This window comes from Lissotriton helveticus, chromosome 6 (genome assembly GCF_964261635.1).
Source record: "Lissotriton helveticus chromosome 6, aLisHel1.1, whole genome shotgun sequence".
NCBI lineage: Eukaryota > Metazoa > Chordata > Amphibia > Caudata > Salamandridae > Lissotriton > Lissotriton helveticus.
The window spans coordinates 630,956,753-630,972,715 of record NC_136067.1 but is presented as its reverse complement, the minus strand read 5'-3'; positions in this window follow the sequence as shown (position 1 = coordinate 630,972,715).

Genomic DNA, 15,963 nt, shown 5'->3' with positions numbered 1-15,963 from the left:
GACCAGGAACTCACTGCAGAGGACAACACCAGCAACCTGCAGAGACAGTCTCCCCCCGGTACTTGGACTCTCGCATGTAGACTCCTAGGATCCTCTGGATGATGAACTCTAGGCCGTCCCATCTGGTGTGCCAGGGAGCAACAGGTCCCAGGACCCCATCCTCCCCCCAACACCACACCTGCTGCAACAACTTCACCGTAGACCCCTGCTGTTATGGCCTGTGCATCCACCACTACCACCACCACCACCACCAGTGCCATCTGCAATACCCTCCCTGTCCCAGAGGATGACCACCCCACTCCACCCACTGAGGACGACAGGGAGAGGATGCGGGTGCCCACCGTGGTGATGCAACAGGTGCGTGGCAGCAGGGTAGGTGGGAGGCTAAGGGTCACCCACAGACACCAGGCTCAGACCCAATCCCTGGAACACATAACCAGAGTCCTTGGCATTTATGAACAGGCCCATGGACAAAGTGACAGGTTGGACGACATGTTACGCGAGCTCATCCTGCTGATGAGGTCCATCGACACTCGCATTGGACACATGGTGGACCTCATGGGCCAGCAAGTGGCGTTACTGAAGGACAGGTCTGTGCCACAGCCAACCCCTCCACCTCCCTCTGGTGGGCCTCAGGATGACAGTGCACCATCCTCCCTTGCGGCTACAGAGATGGGTGAGTCCTCAGATGCCACTGGCCCTGCAGCAGGGTCCCCCTCTGCCAAGCGACCAAGAGGCCGTCCTACGGAGAGCCTGGGAGTATCTAGAGGCAAAGCACCTGCTAAACGCCAGTCAAGGAACCAGCCCTGATGGCAACCCTCTTCAGCACTGCATTGACTTTTTGGACTGTCCTTCCCACACGGCCTTGGGAATGGCATATGTTTGTTGGACTGGGTAACCACAACAATGTGGTGACTACTCTTCTATCTCATTTTGCATGACTGTCAACTCACTGCTCCATCACCACCTCAATGTAAATGCAAACCCCCATCACATGTCAACATTGAAAATTAAAAAACCTTACAAACATGTTGTGTCAGCTCCGTCTTTATTGCAGGATGTACAGTCTTCGACATGTCCATAATGTATCAGGAGTATGTACTGTATGTAGGCAGGATACGTTGAAGGCACCTAGGCATACACAACAGAACAACACTGTGGTGTGGGTATGGCATCACAGACATCACACAACACCTACCATCTATATGAGCCAACATGCAGACTTCACAATGGGCAACAAGTGTCACCATACACGTCCCGTATACGTTCCAAAATTACATGTCCCAGAAACATTGCCACCCATTGCTGAGTCTACAAATGGCTGTTGTTACAATTCCCAAATACCCCTTCACGACAACAGCAATTTCATCAGACAATGGGTATGTTGTACATTGTCACCCACCTTCAAGTGAAGTAGCGGGTGATGAGCTGTTGACGCATGTCACCACCTTCCTTCTCTCCACTGTCCTCATCACTGGACTCAGGTTGGTGTGCAGGCGGGAGCCTTGGCTCTTCATCATCATCCAGGAGCAGGGGAATCTCCTTGTGAATGGCTAAGTTGTGCAGCATGCAACATGCCACTACGATCTGAAACACCTTCCTGGGCGAGTATGCCAGTGCACCTCCGGTCTTGACCAGGCAGCAGAAACATGACTTGAGCAGACCATAAGTACGCTCCACCACACAACGTGTCCTCCCATGAGCCTCATTGTAACAGACTTCAGTTAGGTTCCTGGGATTCCGCAGGGGGCTCAGCAACTAGGGATGGTTGGGATATGCGGAGTCACTTAGGTATGACAAACACAAATAGACATTGCAATGTCGCAGAGGCATAGTGCAGAAGGTCACACACCCAGCACGCCATATGACTAGCCATACTCACCTACAATCCATGCACGCTCTGGCAGCGGATTAGCCATCAGCTGGGGCACAATGCTGTTCCGCAGGATGTAGGAGTTATGGGTTGAATCTGGGAATCTTGCACACACGTGGGAGATGAACTTATTAGCCAGGCACACCACTTACACATTTATGTAGTGGTAATGTTTGCTATTCTTGAAGATGTGCTCACTTGCCTGTGGTGGCACAAGACCGACATTTGTGCAATCAATGGCACCAACAACATGGGGGATATACCCAAGGGGATAGAAGTATCCTTTCACAGCTGGCAATTTAGCACCCCTGGGGAAATGGATATATCTGTCCTTGCATATCATCATTGGTGACAGAACATCACGCAGCAACATGCTGAACATCGGTTGTGACATCCCACCAGCGCTGGCCACTGTCTCCTGGAACGATCCAGTGGCAAAAAAATGCAGGGCGGCCATCACCTTATAAGTTGGGTGAAAGTTGTTGGATATGTTCGGTGAGGCTGCAGGTGGGGCTCCAACATATCACAAAGGGTCTTTAGGGTCACTCTATCCAGACGGAATTTCCGTATCATCGCCACATCCTCCATGTCCTCAAGCACTGTCAAGTGAGGAAGCAGATTTGGCCTCCTCCTAGTTGAGAAGAAAGTGGACACATGTCAATGCAATCCATCATGACATAGGCACAGCATTTCACATTCTGGATGACACAGCAAAGACTGACTAAATAAGTGAGTGATTCACCAGATTACATGTAGAGACAAGTTCAGCTACTCAATGGGCACACCTCTCTAATTTCAATACACAAGTAACTCAAACACCACATAGGTCAATCTGAATGCACATAGTGATATTGCTACATTTCACATGTGCACGCATGGGAGCATGGCATACAGCAAATATGTGAAAACTCAACACCACTGTCTCATAATTGGCTGCTGTACATGTCACACCTCAATGGTTCATTACAACCTATCACATATCCACAAGACACTGACCACAGTTGGCGCAGGAATGACAATTGTGTGTATGAGCAGACATAAGAGGCCATGCAAGAAACTACACCATACAGTTAAAAGTGCCTTGTTGTGATCATCACTGCACCTCAACACATTGACATGTGTACACATTGTAGAGTCCACAACAACACTGTCCTGCCTTATTAACCATCAAATTCATAAGTGACATGTGAGGGAGTACAGGACAATCCACGACACACATACACAAACATGGCATGTGTAGTCACCAGGGGAGTAAATGGAACATTGGCATTGTGTGCACAGTGATGTGCCATAGACCATGTGGCCACTGTGCACTGTTGATGTGTGCCACATGGCCTTTGCCATTGTATGGCACCCAAACTATGATAGCTACCGCCTGTCCAAAGCAGTGTGTCACCAGCACTCCACATTCACACAGGTGCGGTAGTCATTGGCATGGAGATATGCCCAAATGGTGGTTGGCATGATCCGCCACCCAAATCACGGTGCCCCATGTGTATGTATGACACCCAAATTGCGGTAGCTACTGCCTGTCTCCAGCAGTGTGTCACCTGCACCCCACATTCTCACAGGTGCGGTAGTCATTGACATGGAGACATGCCCAAATGGCGGTTGGCGTGCTCCGCCACCCAAATCGCGGTAGCTACCGCCTGGCCCAAGCGGTGTGTCACCGCCATGGAGCATGCCCTAGAGCCAATTGAAACAATAATTGCGGTGGCATGATGCAATTTTAAAAATCGCGGTAGGCGTGCTCCGCCACTGCGGTGGCGGTCATTGGATGCATTTGGAAGAGGCAGACCTGGAGCACCAATTGCTGTAGCTTTGCACCTTTGAAACATCCCAGGGGGCTATATATGTGTGGGAGGGAGCCTCACATTTCCACTGCTCCCAGAGCCTGCTGCCTGAGACCCCTGACCTGCTGCTGCTGCCTCCAGGGACTGCTGCCTGACACCCCTGACCTGCTGCTGCTGCCTCCAGGGACTGCTGCCTGAGACCCATTACCAGCCAATTTTACCACATGTGTTCCATGTCCACAGGGATGCCAAGGACAGAGAATATCTGTGCCAGTCCATTCACAAGCGAGGAGCTAGAGGTCCTGGTGGACAAGGTGCTCACACAGTACCCAAGGCTGTATGGTGCCCTAAATGTCGTGGTAAGTCAACAAAAAGCAGAGGTGTAGGGCAGGGGGGCACACATGTAGTTGGAGTGATGCAGTATATGCCTTAGGGTGTGGGATTGTCGCATGCACTGATAAACATGCTCTCTCCAGGGGGGAAGGATTGTGTGTCCCAATGTCACAGGTTTCCCTGCATGCGGTTGTCGGTATGAGTGAGGTTTGTTGCATTGTCAGCCATACAGTGACGCAGTATGTTGATCATGCAGGTGCCAGGACAGTCATTGCTTGGCCGAATGGCTATGTGTGCCCCTGTTGTCCATCTCAGTGTGAGCCCAGATGGTCAACACAGTGTCCGCCCACCAAGACGAGGTCACATCACTTCACTTACTGTGTCCTTACTAGTTTTTTTGCATTGCACTCCAGCTATGCACATCTCAGCCCTGTAGACGACCGGACTTGTGTTCAGGGCTTTTTTGTTTGTGACTCCATGTCCTTCAATGCCACACACATGACATACTCATAGATTCACAGGGCAGGGACATTGAGTGCCACACCGTCTTGGACACAGTGAGTCCACCCCAGACACTGGTTGATATGTGATGTATGTGGTGCACAGACATGCACAGGACTGGAAATGTGGGAAAGCCACATAGGGGTTTCAGTGCTGGCATCCTGCATGTGTGTGAGACGTGCAGGGACTGTGTTACCCTCACAACTGCATGCAAGCACATCAGGTAACCCCATGCAGATGTCCCATGTGAGATGTGCCCTAGTGTAGGATGGACATATCGTAGATTTTGTAATGAATTTGCATCTTGCTGCTATACTGGTAGATGTCGGTACATACTACTGTGTTACTGATCATTTCCCCCTCTTGTCTCCCATGCCTGCAGTTCAAGGTACACCAGCATAAGACTGTGTGGAGGGCCAATGCAGCAAAGGTGCGAGCTCTGGGGGTCTCTAACCGATGCCTCACCCACTGCCACAAGAGGTGGGACGACATCCGCCGGCTGGCAAAGAACGTGGCAGAGATGACCTTGGGGCTGCTTCCACGCACTGGGCGGTTAGCACGTTGCAGGAGGACACCACTGATGGGCCGCATCTTGGCGGTGACTCAGCCTGAGCTGGATGCACGTCTGAAGGAGCATCAGCAGCAAGGCAGGGGTGAGTATTTGGGGGCGTGACTTTGGCTATGAGCGGCTGCATGTGTACAGGGCCGGTGCCAGCTCTAGCCTATAGGATATTGGTGGAGTGTTGCAGTGTCATGTAAGTGGATGCTGCGCTGGGTGTCAGTGTCATGCATTTGCCCAAAAAGTTCTTGCAAAGGAAATTATCCATGCTGTGCATTCCCATGGCAGTCTGAGTTGTGCTCTTCAGGTTTCTTCAGCATTGGGGTAGTCTGGGCAATCACATTGGGAAGGAACAGCAGTGTTCACAATCTGAGTGTGACTTTATCAATGCGTCCATTGCATGCACCCAGAATGTTGATGGCCTAGACATCTGACAACAATGTGCACCAGTCTTTGGGCCCCAGAGCACAACATGGTGGTTGACATGGGCTCTTTACCATTGTGGACTGTCATGTTGTACTCGGTGTCTGTTTTGTCCCCTCCTGTTCCATCCAGGTCTGTCAGTGGCAACAAGTGGTGTGTCCCCATCATGTCCCTGGGGGTGTGCTCAAAGCTAGTTGTGTGTCTAGTAGACTACAGCCACAGGCAGGGTGTTGTGCTGTGTGGCCATCACCTGGCTCAGTCCTGACAGGAAATCAGGCTTACATGCACTGTTGGGGTCTATGTAGTGAGTTGCCGCAATGTGATTGCAGAGTGTGGTGTGCAACATGTCGATTTGGTCCTCTTTTGTACTGCATTGATTGCATTGGTTTGTTCTGTTGCTGCCACAAACCTGACCCTGCATCTCTCTCTCATGCAGATTCACCAGTGGTCACAGAGGAACAGGAGCCGGACACTAGTGGTGGTGAAACTAACACTACAGCTGCAAAGGAGCCCAGTGACACAGATGTCACCAGTGCCTCAGAGGGGGACCGGAGTATGCAGGAGGAATTCCAGCCTGAGACTCAAAGTACCACATCATCTGATGTCAGCTGTGATGCATCCATGTTGGCGGGCACAGGGAATGGAGACTCTCCATCATCTTCAACCACACAGCGGCCAGTGCCTACCCTCTCAGCCACTTCCTCTGGTGCTGCCTGTGTCCGGGTCACTAAGAGGGGATGAGTTTCCTTCACACATGGTACCGCTGCCCCTACCCCTGTTTCCCCTGCTGTCCTCAGTGCTGAGTCTGTGGAGCTTGTGCGCCAGCTGTGTGTGGGCCAGGCAGCTCTCCTCAATGCCTTCATTGACCATGACACAAAATTAGCCCAGGTGGTTGCTTACATGGAGGGCATAGATTCCGACGTGGGTGGGCTGCACCGTACTGTCCAGGCTTTGTCCTCCACAGTGACGTCTGCCCTTCAACAGGCACATACTCCCATTCCTGCTCTAGAGCCTTTGTGCACCCCCCAGGTAGTGGCCACGTCTGATGATAGTGACTACGGTTCACATATGCCACTGTCACGATACAGCACACAAAGCACACAGCAGAAACAACCTAAGTGGTCCCGCCCGCAGACACCATCCCCACAGAAGAGCAAAGCCACCCCAGAATGCAAAGACAAAAGCCTGTCAGGCAAAACCAAGGCCCAAAAAGCAAAGAAGCTGACCTCAGGCTCACATGCCTCAGAGGCATCCCCAGCTAAGGACTTTCCCCTAAACCATCTCGCAAAGAGAGGAATGCAGGTTCTGTGCCCACTGAGGTGCATGGCAAGGGTACACCTAAGAAGGGCTCCAAAGCAGATTCACCCACCACCTCGACTCCCACTCCAAGCCCAGTGAAGCAGGGGAAGGAGGGCACTGTAGGGGTTACACCTGGCAAACAGGAAAAGGAGGGTCAAAGGCAAAGCCAGGTGAAGCGTTCTGCTGGATCCAGCACGTCCTCAGAGGGGGTACCAGTGTCTGCACCTGATACAGCTTTGTTGGTGTGTGTGCCTGTTGTGTCGACACCACCTTCCATTAATCCCAGTACAGGGAAGCCATTTCGAATCCCCAAGAAGTGGAAAGGCACTCCACAACATTCTCCCAGCCACACTGTGTCTCAGGTCTACTTCACCTGGTCCAAGCAGCCCTCTGACTTGCCAAGCCACTGATAGCACTACCTCACCTGGGCCGCTCTCTCCCCAGTAAGTGCTCCAACTATCCCGACACACAGCAAGATCCCAGTCCGCCTGACAGCCAAGTCTGAGTGGTAGTCCCCCTCACACGCCTGTCTCACACAGGTGGCCCTGTACTGCCCATTGCTACCCCCCTGACTGTGTTGCTGCCCATGGAAGGGTACAGTCACACACACTCCCTGTGCAGCCTCTCATGTACTCTCTCTGCACTTTGCCCTGGACACTGGCCTTGTTGCACTTTGCTGCGTTGGACTATTCCCTGTGCAGCCTCTCATGTACTCGCTCTGCACTTTGCCATGGACACTGGCCTTCCTGTTTTGCCCTTGCCTGTGCAGAGTCTCGTGGATATGCTGTGTACCCTGAACTGGCCACTGGCCTTCCTGTTTTGCCCTTGCCTGTGCAGATTCTCATGTACTCGCTCTGCACTTTGCCAAGGACACTGGCCTTGTTGCTCTTTGCTTTGTTGGACTATTACCCGTGCAGCCTCTCATGTACTCGCTCTGCACTTTGCCTTGCCCACTGGCCTTCCTGTTTTGCCCTTGCCTGTGCAGATTCTCATGGATATGCTGTGCACCCTGAACTGGCCGCTGTCCGTCCTGTTTTGCCCTTACCTGTGCATATTCTCGTGGATATGCTGTGCACCCTGAACTGGCCACTTGCCTTCCTGTTTTGCCCTTGCCTATGCAGATTCTCGTGGATATGCTGTGCACCCTGAACTGGCCACTGGCCTTCCTGTTTTGCCCTTGCCTGCACAGATTCTCGTGGATATGCTCTGCACCCTGAACTGGCCACCGGCCTTCCTGTTTTGCCCTTGCCTGTGCAGATTCTCATGGATATGCTGTGGATGCTGAACTGGCCACTGGCCTTCCTGTTTTGCCCTTGCCTGTGCAGATTCTCATGGATATTCTGCATTTTGTGCCTTGCTGTTCTCTACTGTTGGTGCCTATCTGTGCAATATGTGAATAAAGGCCGTTACTCCTGTTGTCTGTTTTTTCAGTGTCCTCACTGAATAAAGTTCTTTTGGTGTGTGCATATGGTTGACTGTGCCCGTGCTCTGTGTGCCACTTTAACATTGCTAATGTCTTTGCGCGCCTACTCTTTTTTCACAGGGGTGACAGGGACTTTGTTTCTTTCTGACACTGATACTTGTGGTGTCTGTGATGTCGGAATGGAAACTTGCTGCAGTAAAACCACTAAAAAAAAACAACTGGCAGATCCTACGACTCTCTCTAACCAAAGTCCCATCTCGCTCCTACCTAGTCTGTGCAAGCTGACAAAAAAATGTGTCAATAGTCAACTCACTACAGTCCTAGAGAAACAAATGCACTGCACTCTAAAAACAAAGGCACTGCTCAAAACTCGACAGAATCCGCCCTACTGTATACAACAGAAACCTTAAGAGCAGCCCTGGATCAGGGAAAGAAAGCAGTCCAGGTGCTATTAGACCTGTCAGCGGCAGTTTAACACGGTCTCACATGTCATTCTTGTAGACCGTCTCACGTCATCTGGCATATCTGGCAGTGTCCTAGAGTGGATAAAGAACTTTCTGCAAGATCGACGCCAAGTGATCACGCTAGGACTATATAAATCACAAGAAAAAACACTCATATCAGGGGTACATCATGGATCGAGCCTTACCCCGACCCTTTTCATTGCATATATGTCCCCTCTGATCAAGCTAATATCGTCCTTTAATATAAACACCATCTCATTTGCGGACGATACGCAGCTAATCCTGGTCCTGGACAATGATACGATCGAGGCAGAAGAAAATCTTCGGAAATGCCTCACCGCAACCTTCAAATAGATGAATAACAACCATCTGAGGTGCAATTCGGAAAAAAATGAAAATCTGCCATTTGGCCAACAAAACCTTTTCGCACCTAAACTTTGGTGGCCAGAAAATGCCACTTCTCCCCCTAATACAATAAACGTAGCTAGGAATTTATTAATAACATTTGACACCACCCTATCACTCAAACAGCAAACCCTGGCAGTTGCTGGTACATGCTTCCACATCATAAAAAGTCTAAAGAAATTCTTCGACTAGCTTCCCTTCCCAGCCAGGCAAACTGTTGCTGTTGCAACGGGATACCCTTGCACACAACAATTGCATTCCTGCAACTCCTCAGGGCTAGGAAAGATACAAAGGACATCGGTGGAACAGATAACAGTATACATAGGTTTAAAACGGGTCGGAATTATCACCGGCGGAGAGGTGAGCCTCATTCCTTCTTCGTCATTTTCTTATCCCTGCCCGTTTTCAAGGCTTCTCCTTCTGACTCTTGTGCTTCCTCCTTCTTTATCTCTTTCTTTAGACTTCCCAAGAGACACTTTGTTCTATCGTAGGTACGATCAACCTTTTTTACATTACCACATAAAGCACCTGCATGGTTTAATTTCTGTACACTTCCTCCACCAGTCCTTTGTATCGTGTGCCAGGTTTTCTCTGTTCTTTCTGAGTCTTCATATGTTCTTGAGTCAGTAAACTCTCCACCCCCCTTATTTCCATACCCTTCCTTCCCTCACAAACACACGGCCTTGTCATACTTCCCTCACATGAATGATCCCGCGTACACAGCGGTTCTTTCACAAACTTTGAGGTTCTTTCCTTTGGCATGGATTTACCATTCATAGACAGTCTCCTTTGAGACCTGTCACTAGAAGCGTTTTAAACCTATGTATACTGTTATCTGTTCCACCGATGTCCTTTGTATCTTCCCCAGCCCTGAGGAGTCACGGGAACACAATCCCACATGCGACGAAACACGTGTCAGCTGGATTGTTTAAGAGAACATTAAAACACTGAATTACTCAAGTACTACTTGAAGAATTGTTTGTTTATCCTCAGGCTTTGTTGTTCTTTGTAAATGTATATGTGTCTACATTTGACACACTGTGTTATATGCAATTGTTGTGTGCAAGGGTATCCCGTTGCGACTTTTTAATGTCTTGGCTTCTGCCAACACACCATTGGGGGGTTATAGGGCTCATCCCCTCGCCCTTTTGCACCACAGCCCTACCTGAGAATTTAAAACCTATTGCGTCCACATTCAGCAGTGCACCCTTTCTTTTTCCTGACTAAAAACCCTTTGCAGTTATAAAACTGTTGCTGTTGCCCTCATTACATCTAGGCTGGACTATTGTAACAGCCTGTATGCAGGAACCAACAGAGCAGTTATGCATAAGCCCCAGATGGTCTTGCATGCGGCTGCACGGCTGATACTGAAGTGGCCCAGGAGATCATCTGCTTCTGCTGCACTAGATATCTTGCACTGGCTGCCAATTCACAAACGTGTTCAGTTTAAGGTCCTTATCATTACCTTAAGGGCTTTTCACTCCCTAGGCCCCCAATACCTTCTAACTGGCTTTAAACGCTACATTACTTCCAGAGGTTTAAGATCATCTAACGCCAATCTGTTGATCATCCTAACTTTCAGATTGTGTCGAAGGAAAGAAAATCACTCACAGTCATAGGCCCAAAGGCATGGAATAAACTTCCACCTCAACTTGGCCAGATTGCATCTGAGTCTGTGTTTAGGAAGGCACTTAAAACCTGGATTTTTAGTGCACCAGACATACTTTGCAAAACTCTGATTTGAATGTCCATTTTTCTATCATTAGCAGCTAACCAGCTCCGTTTCCATCTCTGGTTTCCGTATTAGCGCCAAGATGCTCCTTAGAGTGATAGTTGCGTTATATAAATACACTTTTACATTACATGTCCATTTTAGATGTAATGCAGTTGTCATTTTGATGGTTTACAAATGTTGGCTAGATTCTTCACATGTCAGGTTGGGGGACAGTGTCAGTACAGAGTGTAATTCTGTGCACAGGTTTGCAGGCAGGCTGGGCAATGTCATCATGTATGTGTGTTATTCCTTTATGTGTGCCCAGCAGTGTATGTGTATGGTCATCCTGTGATGGCCTGTCATCCTTGTTCCATGGCCAACCTGAGATGTGTGCTCTTGGGTAGTCAAGAAGTGTGCAGTGTGAAGGGTGTGACTTTGTAGGGAGTGTTGATGTGTGTGTGCCCCTGCATTGTCAACCACAAATGTGTCACCCAGGAGTTGTGTGCCTGTTGTTTTGATTGTTCGGCCCTCTGGATGTGGTTGTATGCACATGTGTGAGTTGTGTGTTGTGCAGTGTGTTGATGTGTTCAAGCAGTTGTGTCTGACTCCTACTTGTTGTATTTTGTTACTTGTGAGTTGGCAAAGTGAGTGACTGGCACGTCAGTGGTGTGCTTGGTTGATCATCCATGTGTCTTGATTCTGTTTGTGTAGACTGTGCAGACCTGCTGCTCCACACAGCCATTGTGGTTGTGTTTCCTCGTGCATTGCTGGCACATGGTGCCTTTTTGCCTCAAGTATGGCATGTTGTGTGTGGTATCATGCCATCCCCTATGTGTGCTTCTTATCCCTACCCATTGTGGATCTGGACTCCCTCTGTTTGTGTTTGGTGCATTCCTGCCATGTCCACTACTGACGTGCAGTACACTTCACTTAGATGTCAGCTGCCCCCTTGGTTTGTATGCATGTGTGTGTGCCTCCTCATCACTTTATTTGTGACATTGTGCTGTGTGGTGCAGTTCTTTGGCCAGGAACTATGTGCCACTCAGGATATTTCCCCAATTGTTTATTTGTGATGCTTGTTGTGCGTGCAGTGCTGTATGCATGTTGCCTTGTCATTGTCTGGTGGGCATCCCCTGATATCCTGCAGTGTTTGTTCTGTTTTTTGCCTGTGCATCTGTTGTTTGTTTGATGTTTCTGTGTTGTTCTGTAATGGTGCACTTTTTGTGTGTGTTGTGGTATGTTGTCTGTGCATTGTTCCTGAGTGATGAGGTTGTGCACTCCTCTTGTGTCTGTGCTCCCATTGCCTTTCCACAGTTTGGCTGCACAGGACATGTCTGTCTTTGTTGTTGCTCTGTGTGTGTTTCAGTTGTGTTATATGTTTGTGTGTTGTTTTTATGCAGACATTTGTTCTGACATCCCTGTGCGTGTGTGTGTGATGTTTGTGGCTACACCCAGGGTGTGTGTTTGTTTGTGTGTTTATGGAGTGGCAAGTATTGGCAGCCTTCAGTGTGTTTGGCACTGGTGTTGGGTGGTGCTGGTGTGAGGGTGGTATGTATGTACATTCCTCCTGTTGTTTGGCAGTCATGAAGTGTGTCAATGGGCTCTGTGTGTTGTGCTGCTGGTGTACTCCTGTGATGTGGTTGTATGCACATGTGGCTGTTCCCAGTTTGACTTCTGGGCCTTCCTTTCATTCTTGTGCCCATACCTGGTTTGCCTTGCTGTCTCCCTGTGTTGTTGCACTGTGGTGTCTGTCGTTTGACTTCTCTGACTGTACCAGCCATGTGTTGTTTGATGGTCTGAGGGGGGTGTTCTATGTTCCTCGTCTTGCATGTGTTGTGCACATGCTTGTGGTGCGTTTCCATGGCCTTCCATTTGTGTGCATCCCACTTTGGCTTTCCTATTTGTTGTGTTCCATTGCTGTTGGCATTTGGGGTGTGTATGTGTCTGTGTGTCAGTCTGTGGTATGTATGTGTGACTATGCAGGCTGTGTTTGTTCCTTGTATGTGTTTATTTGGTGCTTGTACTCATGTTTGTTTCCATGAGTGTGGAGGTGTTGTGGTGTGTGTGTTTCCCTGGGCCTGTGTGGTAGTAGGAGGTGTATCCCTGAGGACTTTGTACCCTGTCCATGACTTCAACTGGACCTCCCTTCTGCATTGTGTGCATGTATTCCCTTGTGTTCTCCGCTGCGTTGACATGACTGGGAAATTTTTGCAAGATCGCGGTGTATGTGTATCCTGAATGCGGAGGGGTAAATTGGTTGCAGGTGGGTCATGTGTGGGTGCCCTTGTGGATGTATTCCTGTCCCCAGCAGGGTGTCTGATGTGGATTTGGACCCTGTGTCCGCCCATGTGTTGTGTGTTGTGTTTGTGTAGTTGCGTAACTGCGGCGGCGTCCACGGCGGTCCATGAGTTGCTGGTGATGTAGCAGGTTCAGCACCAGAAAAATGTGTAGAGCTAGATCCATGGCGGTTGTGACCAGGTGGTGTTGACCGGGACTCTTGTTTCGCGCTCCGCTGTTGAGCTTCTATAGTCTCTGGTTGGGCGGTATCTCCGCTGCGGTGCGTCTGCTTGTTTGGTGCATCCTAATTTGTGGAGCGGGGTGGACGTCATTCCGCACGGCGGTGAGTCTCCATTGGCTCTCACTGCCGCCGCCGCGGGCGCACTTTGATGACGGTGCGATTCGCACTCCGGCAGATTGGAAATGGGCTATGTTTGGCCATACTAATATGGCAGACGTGAGTTCCACTGCTCGCGTGTGAAAAAAAAATTCCTTACCGCGGTGGTGCCACCGCCCGACAGCCTAACGGACCCCAATGTATTTTCAGGATCAGCAATGTTATCCTATTGAGAAAAAACATGTATTGCACTTGACAGCGATTTACAGGACTGCTCTTCATGGCTTAAAGTAAGTATGGGGCAAAGCCCAAGGCCAAACCAACAGGTCACATCAGGAAGCTCTGGGGCATCTGGGTGCATAGGTGTGTCACAGCATCAGGTGCCCCATTCCATTCACTTTAATGGAGGATGGTCCAGTTACAAAGAGGCTGCAAGCAGGGACTGGGGGAGCAGTCCAAGGGAACCCACGGGGGCTTGACCCTTTAGATGCTTGGGCACGTAGGAACCCTGTCGGGCAACTTCTCCATAGGCTGTGGGACTCAAGTGTAGTGGTGTCTTTTGACGTCTGATTCCGGTGCAGGAGTCAGTCGCGGTTGGAGAGAGCCTGCAGAAAGAGGCTGCAGATGGTGACAAAGTGCAGTCTTGGCAAAACCAAGCATGGGCTTAGCTCTTGTGGGTCTGGAGGCCCTACTGGCACCATCACCTCCCTTGCACTCCGGCTCTAAAGGAAGGATGTTGGTGCTTTGAGGTGTCGAGTGGCAGCGGTCACAGACTCACTCATGGTTTTGCAGAAGAGGGGCAAATAGGTCAACAGGGCCACTCACGAAGTGCAACTCACTGTCCCTCAAGTCCCTCAGGGTGCAGGTCAGTCTTCCTTGGCGTTGGTGTCTGGACTGGGCAAAATAAGCCTTGGCTGCAGCAAGGGATCCAAGTATCCTGTGTATTGGTGCTGTGCTGCTTCGGTTGGTCATGGTGTCTCCTCACTCAGTGTGAGGATAGATCTGACTTTCTTGAGTACAGGGTACTCTTCCTGGGGAGCTGCTGCATCAGGGTAGCTAGGGGGAAACAACTCGGACTGCACCTTGCGTCTTTGGTGCCTGCGGCTGCAGGGTTGTAGCTTCTCTACTCCAAGGGTTGTTTCTTCAGGCAATTGCTGAAGCACTGTCAGTCCTCCGGGTTTCTTTGAGACTTAACAGTGACAGGACGAGTATGCTTCTTCAATGATTGTTGGGGGCATCAATTTGGCTGGCAGCGTTGGTGCCAAGTCAGTCGTTGCAACACGGTTCTTGTGGTAGGACTCTTCTTCATCCACTCCTTCTCTTGTTCTGTTGAAATCTGATGCCCTGGTATCAGGGGGTCCCCTAAATAATCAATTTAGGTGTGTTAAGGGTAGTGAGGGTGTTAGAAATTGGGTCTAGTTTGCAGAGGTAGGTACCTTGTCCAATTAGGGACCCTTGCTTCTAGTCAGGGCAAGGGGGATACACTTGTAAAATAACCCCTGCTCACCCCCTTGGTAGCTTGGCACGGGCAGACAGGCTTATCTCAGAGGCAGTGTATAAAGCATTTGTAAACAATAATACAGTGAAAACACTACAAATGGACACCACACCAGTTCAGAAAATAAGTCATCTTTATCTAAACCAAAACAAGACCAAACAACAAAAATCCACAATACAGTAATAATAATATGGCTTTCAGATTGTAGAAATAGTTCAGTTCAAAGCAAATTGCAGATGTAACACTTTTCTCATAAAGTACCTGGGATACGTCATGCAAACAAACAAAACAGGCCGCAATGAAGGTGATGCGTCAGTTCCTTGCTCCGGGGAAGTGATCAGTTGGTTCCTTACTGCAGCGCAGTGGAGGTGATGCGTTGATTCCTTACCGTAGAGGAGGTGATGCATTGGTTTCTTACTACGTGGGGAGGTGATGCATCAGTTTCTTACTGCGTCCCCCAACGATGCGAGAAACTTGGCACTGTGATGCGTCAAACTCAGTGCGATAATCTCGAACTTTGGAGATCGGTGCACTCGATGTGGCGTGCATCGATTTCTTGAGCCGCGGCAGGTGCTGTGATGGTTTCTTTGGCAATGCATCAGAAACAGGTGCAGATGTGTCTCGCTTTTTCGAAGTTGTGTTACTTTTCTAGCTCACCGCGGAAAATAGTCTCTAGAGGTCCAAAACAACAGAGGGCACCTCTTTGCAGGTCAGTACTCCCAGCAAGGCAGTTCAGGGGAGCTGGTGGTGAAGTCCTTGTGTCCCTGAGACTTCAGAACAAGAGACAGACTCAGTTTCAAGCCCTTGGATATCTTCTTCAAGCAGGAGACGCAGCATACAGCAAAGTCCTTTTCTCCTTTTCTTTGCAGCAAGTAGTCTCTACAGGCCAGCCCCAGACAGCAAACAGCACAGGGGAAGGATTCCTCCTCAACTTCTCTGGCTTGTCTCCTTGGCAAAGGTTCCTCTTGATTCCCAGAAATGATCTAAAGTTCTAAGGTGTGGGCCCCAATATTTATATCCCAAAATCCTTTGTTCTCCGGTGGCAGAGAAGCCCTGTGCTCAGT